Consider the following 14697-nt stretch of genomic DNA (forward strand, 5'->3'; position numbering starts at 1 on the left):
GAATTGTGACCATACCACTACAGTGAGCCCAAACATTATGGCGTACCCGCCCTTGTGGCATCATTTGCATTTGGAGTTAGCTGGGGTGCCCCTGACTCGGGCCAATATATAGCATATATGGCCTGCGGGCAAACCCTTATAGTGAGCCTCAAGGAGGGGCGTACCCTGTATCAGACCGCGATTATAGTTATACGTATAAAATCATAGTCAGGAGTATCTGTGTAACACATATGGTACACTTGATATAGAATGTCTTTGGTGGGCTATCAAATGATTATTTGTATTAAAAGTGGGCACATGACATCACTTAGGCAAATTACTAGGCCCTTAATAACGATGATTTACTCATAAGCGGTTACATGATAAGTTAATAAGGCAAATACATAGGTAATAGTCTTATATCGTGTATTTGTAACCTGTTCTTTCATAGGTTATAGTTTCATATAAGAGGTTCTAGTATTCACTTGTCCACAGCTGCTCATTCTATTGTTTGACTCATTGAACATCATTATACGTTTACTTGTTATTCTGTCTGCTTAACATACTAGTACATGTTTTATATGTACTAACGTCTCTACATTCGGGGGCACTGTATCTCTGTAAATAAGGATCAGATATATTCATGAGCAGACTTCTATACTAGGCACTTGTTCGTATTCAGCAAAGCACTCGGTGAGATCCTCTCTTATTTGGGATTATTAAATGTTGAGTACTATTTAATCATATTTCTAGTTATAGTTTGGATATGTAGGGCTCCTGCCCTGGTCACTTTCTTAGTACAGTTATAATTTCTCTTAGAGGCTTCCTAGACCGAGATAAGTTCTCATATGTGGTCATAGTTCCACATGTTTATATCAAATAAATGTTCAATAAGATAGAATAGAGTTGTACATAGCCCTTTATCATTGTTTGTAAATTGTAACTCCTCCGCATAGTATATATGTCAGCCACATAGTTGATGCTCATACGGTTCTTGTCCGCCCTATCTAGGCTAGGCTAGGGGCGTGATAGGGGGTTGAGGTAAAAAAAATTCCTAAAAAAGAAAAGAAATTTAACTTATTTAAAAAACTATATTTTTGGGGGGAATGGGATATTTTCGTATAGGGGGTGCAGGGGTTAGGGGGAGATGGGGGTTGGGATAAGATTTTTTTTTATAAAATAAATATTTATTTATTTTTAAAAAATATTTCTTAGAGAAATATCTTTTTTTGGGAGGAGTAGGGGATGCAGTGGTGGGGGGGGGTTAGTATTTTAATCGTGAGGTAAAAAATATTTAAATTTTTAGAGTGGAGGTGGGAGTGGGGGTTCGAGGTAGGGAAGGGGTGGGAATGAGGTGGGATAGGGATAAAAGAAATTATAAAATACTTTTTAAGAAATAAAAATAATATATTTAATGGAGACGGGGTGGGTGGGGTAAGCTGGGGGTATAGTGGGGTTAGGGTGAGGTGAGATGGGTCATATTGAGAGTGGGAGGACGCATTGTCACTTGTTTTTCCTAATTTCATTAAAAAAATTATTTTTTACTAAACGGGTTGAAGTGGAGATTGAATTGAGCTCATTTGAACCCAATTTAAAAATAAAAAATTTCATAAATAGCAAACTTAAGACCATAATTATGAGATTCATAGCAATTATTTCATAATTACATAAAATAACAACTTGTATTTTGTATTTGAACAAACTGTTGCTATATAAATACATATACAAATGATTTTACTGCCTCCTTTTACTCAAATCAGTTGAGTTAAATATGACATAATCACCCATGAATTGAAGGTGGAGATTTCTTTTTCTTAAATACCTCTTAATTAGCGTAATTTTCGTTATTTGTTAACAACAGATATCAAAATTCAAATTTTCGTTTCACAGAATATTTTCATCCAAAATAAAATTAAAATCAAATTCAACTAAAGCTTCATATGTTCATTATCTTTGAACTTTCAAATTAAACCATTACTGTTGTTCAAGGTATTGAATCGTAATTTTGTTTTCTTATATGAATTTCATCAGTTGCTTTAAATCGTTATATAGTATGTGTATGTTGTTTTGTTCAAAAAAAAAATTTTCAGTAAATAATTTTTGAATATTTTGTAAGCGAATTTCGAAAAAAAGTTACACAACATTAAATTGAATTGATCGAATAATTTATTGATCAAAATCAATTTTCCAACCTGCTCAAACACTATTTTTTGAGTTCTGTTTCTCGGAATGTAGTATATAATCAAAGAGTATATTTGTATTTTCGTAATGCTCAATTATATATATTTTGATTGTGTTCGATTATGAATATTGTGATGGTGTTTGCATTTTACGTTGTACATATATATTGTAATTGTATTTTTGGCTGGACATTTTGGTTGTGTATGTATATATTGTTTACGTTTATAAACGTTGATCTTTGTATGAACTTTTAACGTGTAATTATATATTGTAATTAAATTTGTTTATTGTATTTCATTTTGTATATTGTTTTGTGGGTTTCTGTATTTCAGACTGTAATTGTATATTTCTGTGTGCAGTTGTATAATATTAATTTTAATTGTATAATTTGATTGCTGATTTTTATGATTTTGTATTTATACGTGATTGTATATTTATATTATAAGTATTGAGTGCTTATAATTATGTATTTTTTTATAACATTTTTTAAGAGAAAAATTGACAATGGGAAGCATCTCAATTCTTGTGAAGCATTCTGAAGGGTGGACATATGAAAAAAGCTATGAAGAGTACATTACGGATGCAATATTGTTGAGCACGACATCATCGTACAATCAACTATACAATCTTTTGGTATCTCACATTAATGTGGATTTGAGCAGCAAATGTATCCAAATTGAATATCGAATCACTAGTAATGCAGAGCAAATATAAATACATAATGATATGGGTTTAAATGTGTTTATTGTGCAAAAGAAAGAGATACAAGACATGAATTGTCTTCCTTTATATGTAAGCATATTGGACAAAGATGTTGTGAGCACCTTTGCAAGTTCATCTGTATGTGCTGTTGAAAAAGAAAATGTTTGTTACAATTCACATCAAGTGATAAACACATCTACTGAAAGTGCATTGGTGGTTACTGATAATACAAAACCATTAGATGTATTTGAGATGGATACAGTTCAGGTGATTATCTCAGACCCGCATCATAAGTATGTTGAGGTAGACCAGGTATACTTCTCGAAAAAAAATTAAAGTTAGCCATGAAGGATTATACAATTAGAGAGAAGTTTCAAACACAAAGTGAAAGGTCAAGTAACACCTGGTAAGTACATTCTAGATTTTTTTTTTTGTGTGTTTAATATGAATTTAGATATGTATTTTGATTGTATTTAAATTTGTTGGATGCAGTTATACATTATTGTGCAAATCAAGTAATTGTGAATTTTTATTCCGTGCCTCTGGTCTAGGAGATTCTAGGATGGTTAGAATAAGAGAATTCATGATAGAACTTACATGCCCGGTGAAGGATAAATTTTAAATTCGTGATAGAATTCGTGATAGGTGGTATGGTTAAATAAAAGCTAAAAAATCACAAACAAAAATACAGTGCAACTGAAATCAAAAGTCACATGAAGGAAGAGTTCGATATGGATTTGACATACAGTTTATATTGGAGGGCAACGAAAAGAGCGTTAGAAGAATTAAGGGGAAACCATCAGCATCATACGATAAATTACCAACATACTTATATGTTTTGGACAATACTTATCCTAATTCACTTATAAGAATGAAGAAGGCTGATGAAAATGAGTTCATATATGTATTTATAGCTTTTCGTCCAGTCATCAAAAGATTCGAATATTGTAGACCTGTCATAGTTATTGATGGTAGTCATCTAAGAGGAATGTATACTAAGATATTTATAGCTTTCTGTACCATAGATGGAGCAGGTAAGTTACATTTTATAATACATTTAATGTTTCAGAAAAAGATATATATATATATATATATGTCTGTAACTGATATGCTTGTGTGCTTTATTTTGCTAATGTTTGTGAAAAAAACATGTAGAGTTGAAAATGTATGTGTGTTGTATAGTTACATTTTAATATATGTATTGCAACTCTATTTGTAAAATACATATATATTTGCAACTATATTTACAATAAATACATATGCAGTTACTATATGTTTTTATATATAACTACGCAAAATGTGTTTATATATGTAGGGCATATATTTCCTTTGGCATATGGTGTGCTTGATTCAGAAAATGATGCATCTTGGACTCGGTTCTTTGAGAATTTGAAGGAAGCATACGATGAAATACAACACATGTGTGTTGTTTCTGATTGGAAATCAGGCATCATAAAGACTGTTGGTGATATGTACAAAGATGTACCACATTATACATGTACGTAGAATCTATGGGAAAACGGGAAAAAGCTTTATAGAAAGTCACATGATGTGTCATCAGAGATCTTTTATACAATGGCAAAATCATATTCAAAGTCTGAATTTGAAAAATTAATGAGAAAGGTAGAGGCAGTTGATATTAGAGTGAAGAATTACTTGAAATTGGCAAGTAACAAAAAGTGGGCTAAGACCTATGCAACAGTTCATAGAGGATGAACTTTGACATCAAACATTGCTTTGTCAATAAATGTTGCACTTGTAGCGGCTAGAGAACTACTGATATATGATTTTCTAGAACAACTTTGATTGATGTTTGGAAGATGAAATTGCGAAAATAGACAGGAGACTTCTGTAAGACCCCGTCAAATTCTTAGCTTAATTCAGTCCTTTAAGCTTGTTAAGGGTTCCAAGACTTAGAAAATTTTAGCGAAGTATTCTCATTCAGACTCATTTTAGCCTTCGTAAGTTGGCAATCTTATTTCACGACCTTCCTGACCTTAGTTTGTCGATCTTCAAATTGATTCATGATCAGGGTCACTTGTGGGTCATCTCAGGAGAGTTTTGGATTTTTTAGGACTTACGTAAGGGTGAGTTTGGATGCTCAAAATAGTGAGGGGTCGTGATAGCCCCGCGTCGCAAGGGTCAGTCAACCCAATTAAGGGTCGCGCCGCGATGGATGCTTTACCTGAGCAGGGGTTGCGTCACAGTGGCTACTTGACCTAAGCAGGGGTCGCAAGCAAGGGCAACCCTGTTCAGGATTATTTTAATACAGGTTGTGGGGAAAAATGGGTCATTTTCCCCACCCTTATTCAGTCTTAACACGAAATTTATCAGCCTATAGGGAAAAATCTCATTCTTTACTCATAAACTCTTTCAAGAGCAAGCCCTAGCCTCATCAAGTTTAAGAATTCAAGTCTCAAGAACTCATTTCAATCTCCTAGAAAGTAGTAATCAAGGTATGTGTTCTGTTCATCCAAGGGTCTCTTCCAACCTTGGAGTCCAAGAAACTATTATTAAACTTCAAATTTATGAATTTCATGTTGGATTCGATGATATTCATGTTTAAAATGATTAACTGGGATTCTAATCCATGTTTTATGATACGTTTCATGTGAGGTTAATTGATATATATATATATATATATATATATATATATATATATATGTAATATCATGTGGATCCATGTAAAACCCTTGAAATTGTGAAGTTAGAGTTGAATTATGATGCCCACTTTTTATTAATGTTATGTACATATATCATGCTCACTAAGTGCTTGATGAATTGCTCATGTGAACTAATAAGATAAAGAAATCATGTCATGTTATCTTATGTGCAAGTTGTATCATGCAAGTGTTTGATAAAATGCCTCCATGAATGAGTTATGAATAAGTGCACATGATTATGTTTTTCAAGGCTATGCTATGATTTACTTTTCATGCTATCAAGTCCTGGGGGTATCTAATACCCAACAATTTAGCTGTTTACTTAGAGTCAGTATCAGTTACAGAATGGTATCAGTCATGTCACGACCAGTAGTACTCTCAGTCAGTTAGAGAACCCAGTAGTATCCAGTCAGTTAATAGAATTCAGTAGTACTCCGTCAGTCAACGGAACTCAGTAAACTCAGTAATAGTTCAGTCAAGCCTAGTATGAACTAGGAAATCAGTTCAGTGTCTATTCAGCTGGGAGTAGGATTTATCACCGAGTGAACCTAGGAATGGGGGCGCGGACTAGGTCCCTAGAAGCAATCCCTAAGTTTCAGAACTACGTAGCCAGCGTAGGTTTTGAGATATCACCCGTTAGATAGGACTGATATACTCAGGGATTACCCACTAGATTAGGACTGATCTTAGGGGTCACCCGTTAGTTAGGACTGACTCCACAATAATTTTCTTTACCTATGGCACGGTACCGACACCCTTCTAATTGGGGTTACAGATTGGACCCCAACTCAATCATCTTAATTGGGGCATGTTGGTTAGATGATTACCTCCCACAGTTTCAGTCTCAGTGCAAGATTCAATCTCAGTATAGAACTCAGTTCAGTCCTACAGATTTAGGACTGTCAGATAAAGTCATTCAGTAATCAGTAATACAGTATCAGTAAACTCGAATATCAGTTAATCGGTATTCAGACTCAGTATTCAGTGCTATCACGATCTCAGTTACAGTTTTTGTATTCATGCATGTAATCTTATTCAGTCATGCTCATGTTATTCAGTTAGTATTGTTCATGCATATGAACCCATGTATTTCAACCTACCTCACTGAGCATACTAGTACATTCAAAGTACTGACGCATGCCTTTCTTTTGTGCTATGATGTCTTATATCATAGGTCCAGACGCACGGGCTCCCAAGCACCCTTAGTAAATTCAGATTCTCAACAGACAGAGTAGTGGTGAGTCCTCATAGTTTGAGGACATGATTATTTTTTTTAGCATTTTAGCTCATTTTAAGTAGTCGGAGTTAGTTGGGGACTTGTCCCATCAACTCCATAGTTTAAACAATTTAGAAGCTTTTCAGACTAGAGTATTTTCAGAAAGATATTTCAGTTTTGGTATTGTTATACCATATTCAGTTTATTTTCTGATCTGAACCTTATGGCAGTTTTCCGCATTTATCTCAGTTATATTATTGTTACATTATTACTATTATTCAGCGCTCACAGAAGGTACAAGTTATGTGTTAGCTTGTGATCCTTTGGGACTATGAGCACCGTGTAGCATCCGGGGTACAGACTCGGGGTGTTACAAGTTCATATACATTCACAATTCTCATTGAAAAATTTTATGCTATACTCAAAGAGAATGAGGCAGCGTGTACTCATATGACGGTATGATTATATACATTTGTGGCATTTTTTTGTATGAATTTATTTTTAATTGCATTTATAAATAGCTATGGCTGTATGTACTTTAAAAAAAATTCAAGTAACCAATGTTCTCTATTATGCAAAAAATACATATGCAGTAATCAATGTTCTCTATTAAATACATATGCATTAATCTCTGTTATGCAAAAAAATACATATGTTGTAAGCAATATGTATAGTTGCATTTTGCAGCTTTGTTTTCAAAAAGACAAATATATAGTTTGCATCTGTTTGTAGCAATATATTTACATATTTGTGTTTAACCTTTTTTAATTAATTTTTTAAAAAATAATATCAGGTTGTACCAGCCATAAAGTATGTCTAAACGGTGCATGATAGAGAAAATCATTTTATTGTTTGTCTCAAGAAAAAAATATGTTTATGTCACACATTTCAAATGGATGAGATACCACGGCACATGCTTGTGCAGTCTTGGATAGTAAGAATTTCATCAAGGGACCATATCGCTCTGATCTGTATAAGCCAAAAATAGTCTTGAGAATGTATGATGTTTCAATCTATCCTTCACCATACAAAGATGATTGGATAATTTCAGATAACATTCTTCATGAAATAGTATTGCCTCTGAAATACAAATAACCTCCTGGCAGACATGCAAACAAAAGTCATGAAAAATTAGGAAGGGATATATTTGAAAAGAAGAACAACAATTCATGTAGTCATTATGGGTATTCATGTAGTCATTATGGGTATAAAGGTCACAATAAATGTTCGTATAAAAAATTTCGTAAATAATACATTTGTTCTGATGTTTTATTTCTTTATAATTTATTTTACCCTTTTTATAATAATAAAATCATTTGTTAAATGTGTTTAATGACATTTATCTTTCATTTACTATAATGCATTATAAATGACAATAAGTAATACAGTTATGTATTTCTAATTCTGAATGAAAAATACATATGCTTTTGTTATGAAAAATACATATATTTTTGGGTATTGTATTTGATAAATATATTGTTATTCAAATATGGTTAACTATATGTATTTTCTTAAAATATTACTAATTTTTAAATCATAATCACAGTTGCCCATAATTATTTACAAAAGTTGTGTATTCAAAATTACAATTGTCGCCTCTATGTATTTCAATCTCTGTTATTATAGCTACTTGTACAGTTGTGTATTTGTATTAGGCATCACAGTTAACAATATATTTTTTTATGAACTTGGCTAAATGTATTTGCTAAACTATATAATATATGAACACAGACTAAACAATATAGTATATGAACACAAAGTATATAAACACAAAGTAAAATACATATATGAAGAAGCATATGTATTTGATATGTTCGAACTCCAAAATGCATAATTGGTATGATTGACTTTCTCCTCTTGTATATTCCTCTTTGCCCTTTCTGTTAAGTTATTCAATACATTGCTCAATCATTAACATAAAAAAAAGAACAATATAATTCAGTTGAATAGAAATACCTTTTTGCAAGACATTTAAGAAGGTCCACTGAAATCTACTCTAAGAAATTATTGACAATATTAGTGTCCTCTATCCCATGAATTGGGTGAGAAACAAAAGGATGCTTCTGAGTGAATGTATGTAGTCGCCCTGCTAAGCTTCCTTTATAATTATAAAATACAAAATTTAAATGATAAAATATTTTTACAAAAAATTTTACCTTTTGTTTAAAACACAAAAATAGTACAAACATATAACAGTAAAAAATACATATAAGTTAGTGTACTTATCAGCTACTGAACCAAACTTAATTGTGTATGGGACTCCTTGAATCTAGACGGTCGTCTATTTTTTTCATTGGTTTAGGAGTTTCTTGCTCAAGATTTGCTGATCGATGTATGATGATGCTTGTTTCTAGGTTTAGGCAGGCATTGAGACTAGGTAGAAGCTCATCGGGGTGTGATTTGTGACTCAGAAGAAACTGATTCATCCTCTTTTTCATTGTTGGTTAATAAATACATTTGCACTGGTGTCTTAATTTGCTCCTCTGAATATGTTTTCACCACACCATGATCTAATGTATTTGAACTCATATCTGCATTCTCTTTGTTGGTCTAAAAAAAATAGAAAAAAAAATTGTTCTGGCCATTACAAATGACATTAGCTCAAAAATATATTTATTCAACATACTCGACAATCATCTTAAACAACCGGTTTAGAATGTATCTAATCCAAATTAATGCTTTGGAGAAGCTCATCGGATATTAAAAATTGAGAATCAGATGCATATTTTGTTTTTCTAATTGAAAATCAGTAGATTCCTTGCAAACAAGTACAACAATAATAAACTCAGTGTATTCCTACCAAGTGAGGTATGGGGAGGGTAGAATGTACGTAGTCCATATGTATATCCTTATATACATATATATAATAAAAATATAAAACAGAAGTACAAAAATACATATTTACACTACATATGTTTTTTACATATGATGGTGTAACTGCATATGTATATAATCATATACATGAAATTATATATAAACGTATGTAAGTTAAATATTTACCATTGTACCATCAAATTTCTTATCCGAACTATGAATCATATTGGGGCTGAAGCATTGAGGTAATGTTTTTACACCATCATCATCCATATGTGGCTGATCAGATTCTTTCACTTTAGATTGTTGCTACGAATACATATACAAGTACATTCAAGTACTAATACACAAACATTATATATGCATACTGTATATGTATATGTCAATCCCCTAAGAATACAGATTTAAATTAAATATGTATTTTTAAGCTTATTTGAATAATAAATATTTTATCTTCTTTTGTTCGACTGCTTTTATCATCAGATTGAACTTTGTTGATACTAGACTACGAATTTCTTTCAACTCTTCACGAATTCATTTTTAAACGAAATCAATCAGCAAATAATATTTTTTAATGTGCACACGTATTTATCAAAAAACTGACCCTATTACGAAATGATTCAAACACTTTCTTTGAAATAACTACTTATTCATCTACAGGACTCTTTGACTAAACCAGAGTAAAAATTATCCTTGATATTTGCTTCATATTTTGCCGATTTGAAGTAGTTGTATGCCGAGCTTGAACAGATTTAAAAATTGATGTCTTCAAACTGGGTACCTTTGCAGCAGGAGGAGATGGTTTCCTCTTGTGTGTATACTCATCAACAATTTTGGGTGTTTGTTGCTTCAATCTTTTCTTCACTAGTGAGGTTGATGAATCAACCTTTTGTTTTTTTTTTTGGAGCTTTCATTAATTTATTTTAGTGGTGGATCCTGAAAATCATCATCTAAATCAACTGAAGGTTCAGCTACAACTCCATCCTGCCGTGGTATTTAAATTTTTCCTTCGAATTGGCTCAATGTTCTTAAATACAACCTAGGAATATACAAAATGTATGTTAAAGTATACGTAAAACAATTATAAAGAAAATGTATATATATAGACTATATATGTATATGTAAAATACATATTAATAGAATACATATAAATACATATGTATTTATTTACTACAAATTCTGTCATCTTCGTTAAATATGACATTCATCAGATACTCAAAGTGGGATCGAGATGCATTTGTCTTCCAGTTTAATAATCAGAAAATTTGATTGTCAACTTTGAAAGCAACCTTTTGAGGAATATTAGAACAACACTCATAAATCCACACTTGAATAGAAAGTGGCATTTTCTGTAGCAAATAAAATTATCCACCTGCTTTTAACTTACTGTTTAAATTTTTAGCTACATCCTCGAATGATAAAGTCCCCAACGGATAATCTTTATATTGATCACTTTACATCAAATCAAAATGGAGTCATGATATAACAACAATATCAACATTCGATAACATAAAAGAATGAAGGAAATACAGAATTGCAAACTTCTCAGCATCCTCATCAATATTTTACCCAACTTTATCCGAGACTACTCTAAACAAGTGTCATTTTTGTATACAATTGGAACCATTGAAATACTGCTCAACAATCCTATTTGGTACCTCCTTGTCAAAAATAAAGTCGTACCTGTTACCAACACAATTCAACCCAGTAATAATAGCAAATTTCCTAGGAGTGAAACATAGAGAAGTGTCATTTGCCCAAATGACTATCACAGTAATAGAACTTCCCTTTGTCTTAAGTGACATAATACATTTGCATAACTGTGCTTGAACTATACAGTGTTTCTTCTTCGTTAAATAACTAAAAATATTATTATCAAAAAAATGTTAGTACTGCCCCTTAGTTAATATTCCTTGTAAACTTTTCTCAATATCATTATCACTATGACAACATATACGCAGTGCAATCTTTAAAAATTTTCTTCCATAAATATTTCATCATGCAGTACCTATACAACAAAAAATTACACCTTAGTACACTGTAAAAAAATAACAAACACACTCAACACATTACAAAAATACATATAAATATGCATATGTATATTGAATAGAACCAAAATATAATACCAGCACTACACAAAAATACATATGAAAGTACTTTCATATGTATATATAAAAATACAAATACTTTCATATACCTTCAATGTATATTGAACAGAACGAAAATACAATCCCAGCATTACACAAAAATACATATGAAAGTGCATATGTATATATAAAAATACAAATACTTTCATATACCTTAAATGCATATTTAATCATTCATTTTCAAAATATAAATTTGTATATATACCAAACCTATATATACTGTATTGAAAAAATATTTGAAAATGCATTTGTATTTCAACAAATACAAATATGTCTATATCCCCAATTGTATATTTAAATACTTAGAATACCCAAATGTATATTTCAACATTCAAATATACTGAAAATACATAACAATTAAAAAAATACATATAGGAAAATACCTCTTCATAAATAGTTCATATATAAATGTATTTGTTACACATGCAAATTTGAATATGTATTTAACATGCAAATACATATGAATACTTATTACCCCAAAATGTATATTTAAGCTATCAGCTTCACCAAAATACATATTACCCCAAAAATGATATCAGCTTTATTGATATCTCTAAATACATATCAGTAAATTAAAATACATATACACAGAAAAAATACCTCTTCCTATTTATCTTTTTCGATTCATAACCAGAAGAGCTTTCAACATCATCATTTAGAACATTGTTTGACTCTTCAATTTCTTTTGCTTTCCTTTTCTTCTAATATCTTTATAATTTTGGGGCTTTTGAAGAATGAGTTTTTTTCAATCGTTTTTCTTTTAAATATCAATCATCTTCACTGGGTCGTTCAAACTGTATAAGAGTAGAAACAACTTTAAAAACTCTGTCTTGAGTCAATCCAAGACTAAATGATGATGCATTATCAGACAGTAAATTAATAAGTGGTACACCCCTATTTGTTCTTGTTTTTGGTATGTGTTCTGCCATTAGAACATAAAAATCTCAAACTCGACGTTGATAATGATTTACAATACAAAATATAAAATACAAAATAATACATTGTGAAATAAATAACATGCAATAATTGAAATTTAATAGTTACCTGAAATTGTGGAACAAATTTCTTATCAAAACGTAAGAAAACGTGAGAAAGAAAAAAAATTGAAAGGGAAATCTGAGAGATTTCAAACAATTAAAGGTAAAGTTACAATTAATTAAAGTAAAGAGAAATAGAGTAATAAGAAGTGACGTGAAAAATGCAACCTTATACATGGTAACTTGTAAAAGACGGTAAGTGGGGGACCCCATTTTAAAAAATGTTATTTTTGTTCCACAATATAATTTCATAAAAGTGTTGCTATTTTTTATAATTTAGGTCTTAAGTATGTTACTTCCTGTATTTTTTCTATTTAAAATAGCTTGAGACTTAATGAGTTGAGATTTTACCCAATAGTAAATTATCTTGAAACCAATCCATTAACTATTGACTGGGTTGGGCGGATCAGCTCAATTTGAATTTATTTTGATACCTCTAAGTTGAGAATTACCCAATAGTAAATTATCTTGAACCCAACCTATTAAATATTGGACGAATTTAATGAATTTGTTCAATTTAGGTTTATTTTGACACCTCTAACTGTAATAAAAAAAAAAGTTGACGAAGTCATGTTTATTTCACCCAAAGGTTCGTTACTAGAAATAAAGATTTTTTTTTTTTGTGGATGATGAAAATTTGTGATATAAAATATGGTTTTTTTCCAATTCATTCCCACAAAAGTAGTTCACTAGGAATACACATGAGATTCATTGCTGTCATAAGCAGAAAAAATCGTGCCTTAATTTTTTTACACTTTTTAATTGATGTTATAATCAGGTCTAGAAAAATTAGCTGTAATAAAAAACGAAAGTGACGAACTCATTTTTATTTCGTGCAAGCTTTATTTAAACTTTTCATCCAAATATAAAGATCTTTTCACCGTGAATAGTAGAAATTTGTGATATAAAAATATAATTTTTCATTTATTTCTCATCGAACCATTCAATGGGAAAGGAAAACGCAAGATGAGAAACAGAGTTTCGCTGACATAGCTAGTTAGAAGCTTGAAAAGATTTAGTAAAAGAGACATTCTCAAAACCTAATTGGAGAAGTAGACACAATTTTCTTTTCTATTTAATTTTTTAGGGTTTGAGAGAAAACGGTGGGGTAAGGGTTAAAGTGTAAAAAAAGAAAAAGATTTTGACACTCTTTAAGTCTTTTTAAAATACTTTTCACACACCACTTTTCAATTAAATACCAAAACTTTTTGCTCTCTCCTCGCTCTCTCATTCGTCTCTCCCGCTACTTTGTACCCATTCACCATTTTTTATTTTTACCTTGTATAAATCTTGAAGAAATTCGATCTTCAACTTCAGGTAATTTCTATTCATCTCCCGAGTAATTTGTGCTCCATATTGATGGATTTTTTTTTTTGCTGTTTTAGTTTGTGTCGATTTAATTGTATTGGGAGAAAAAAATAGGTCAAAATCATTTTCTCTCCCCAACTTTGTCTTAAAAATCAAACTCCCCCCTTAACTTTGAACAATAATCATACTCCCCCCTTTATCCTATTGACTTTTTAAAATTTCTATTTTACCCTTTATCATCAATTTTTTAATTCTTTTTTTTAACTTCTTTAAAATCGTCATATTTTCATTTTAAAAAAATTCATATAACAAATTTTTCATAAAACATAAACATTATTCATATAACAAAATTTTCATAAAAACATAAACATTATCTTCTAGAAAACAAAGTAAGAAATATATAAGCTAACGATGATCTTTATGAAGTAAATTAACATAATAAGAAAATTAGTTTTATTAATAATAATCAAAACTATAATATTTATATTAACAAGTGAAAATAATAAGTACTACTAATTTTATAAACATATTTATCAATGCAGAAGATACAAACAATAAATGAAAGAGATAAGTCTCTAGTGTCATCCCGAACTATGGTCAAAGTTGTTACGACACACTCCAACTTCACAGGGGGTCCTATTATCCACTGA

The 14697-nt window shown here is 30.9% G+C and overlaps 1 long non-coding RNA gene across 2 annotated transcripts; it reads left to right on the top strand.

Moving 5' to 3' along the window:
* The first annotated feature begins 1849 nt into the window (after positions 1 to 1849).
* On the top strand, positions 1850 to 6758 carry LOC107844986. Of its 2 annotated transcripts, none has more exons than XR_007046302.1 (3): positions 1850 to 1968; positions 2692 to 3268; positions 6700 to 6758. It is a non-coding gene; the product is annotated as an uncharacterized LOC107844986 (long non-coding RNA). The 2 variants fall into 2 exon arrangements; XR_001666661.2 differs by having other exon boundaries at positions 1886 to 1968; positions 2652 to 3268.
* The last annotated feature ends 7939 nt before the right edge of the window (positions 6759 to 14697 follow it).

Source organism: Capsicum annuum, chromosome 10 (assembly GCF_002878395.1).
Source record: "Capsicum annuum cultivar UCD-10X-F1 chromosome 10, UCD10Xv1.1, whole genome shotgun sequence".
Classification (NCBI taxonomy): Eukaryota; Viridiplantae; Streptophyta; class Magnoliopsida; order Solanales; family Solanaceae; genus Capsicum; species Capsicum annuum.